We start from the raw sequence: 1,552 nt of genomic DNA, 5'->3' as shown, positions 1-1,552 counted from the left end.
TAGAATCTCCGGTGGAGCGCATCAGCAATCTCCCGGACGTCATCCTTGAGGAGATCATCTCGCTTCTCCCCACCAAGGATTGCTGCCGCACACAAGTCCTCTCAACTTGGTGGCGCCCTCTATGGCGCACCGCGCCCCTCAATCTCGACTGTCGTCAGATATCTGTCCTTCCTGAATTTGATCTCATCAGAGCCATCGTCTCTTCTCACCAGCAGGGCCCCATTCAATGCCTCTGCATCCTGACAAGCTACCTACTGTCCATACCAGGCAAGGTGGACGCTTGGCTGACATCCCTTGAATTCGGAAAACTCCAGCAGTTTGAGTTCTACCATTACCATGAAAGTTTCATACCACAAACATACCAAGAATTTGTGCCCACACCACTGTTGTCCATCTCACGGTTTTCCTCCCCTCTCCACACCACCACCTTCGCCCGGTGCCATCTACCAGACGATCTGGTACAAATGCTTCGACTCCCACTACTAAAAAAACTTTCGCTTGTGGTGGTTTATCTGTCGGAGGCCTCACTGCACAGCATCATCCACTCCAGTTGCCCTGCCCTGGAGCGCTTGCTGATTGTTTTGGGAATAGAAATCGGTATCAGTTGTCTCCAAATAAAGTCGCCTCACCTTAAAAGCATTGGAATTTGTTTTTAAGGACAACAGCTCATCATCGAAGATGCCCCTTCACTTGAAAGGTTGCTCCTTGATAATTGTTATACACCTTCAGAAATAACTGTCATCTCTGCACCCAAACTGGAGACCTTGGGTGTAATTCGTGACCCGTTTAATAATCACAAGGAGTTGGTGTTTGGCTCCTCACCTTTTCAGGTACCGTATGTTATCATCTACACATTTGTAATCATATGCTACATTTTTCATTTGTGCGCATAAGTTTTATATCATCTTGGAGTACACTTTGGGTACTAATATTATGTTATATGCTCAATGAAGAGTTCGTCCATTGATAGCCTATCAATGCTGCTGGATTCTGTCAAGATCATATATATCAGAATGTATAATTTTGATCTGGACATAATTATTGGCTTGCTGCGATGCTTTCAATCTCTGGAGAATTTATACATAGAGGTGATGATTTCATGCACATTGAAATCCCGTATATATTGTACTAGAATTAACTGTTCGGCTGTTGTTCTTTCGACATACTCTTTTTTCAGACCTTAACTGTTTTCAATCTTCATGTCTACTTAGGCAGAACCACATGGAGAAAAACATATAACCAATCGTTGGCGTAATAAGCACAAGGATTTTCTCAGTTCTCATGACATTCGTTTGAGGACAATAACGATGGAACGATATGCATCCAACCAGGCAAACAGAAGCATTGTCACATTCTTCCTGTTGAATGCGAGGTTACTATTGTCCATGAGACTTAAATTTTACAGCAAGAGATTTCTCACGGACGAACATGTTTAACAGCAAAAAAAAGAAGTTTCAGGTGAACAAATGGGCTTCTAAACATGCTCGGCTTCTATTTAAAACAAGTTGTAGACATCCTAAAATAATTTTTTTCCACAGGATGTTGATTTTAT

Source organism: Triticum aestivum, chromosome 7B (genome assembly GCF_018294505.1).
Source record: "Triticum aestivum cultivar Chinese Spring chromosome 7B, IWGSC CS RefSeq v2.1, whole genome shotgun sequence".
In the NCBI taxonomy this organism is placed as follows: domain Eukaryota; kingdom Viridiplantae; phylum Streptophyta; class Magnoliopsida; order Poales; family Poaceae; genus Triticum; species Triticum aestivum.
Note: the sequence above shows the minus strand (reverse complement) of the source record.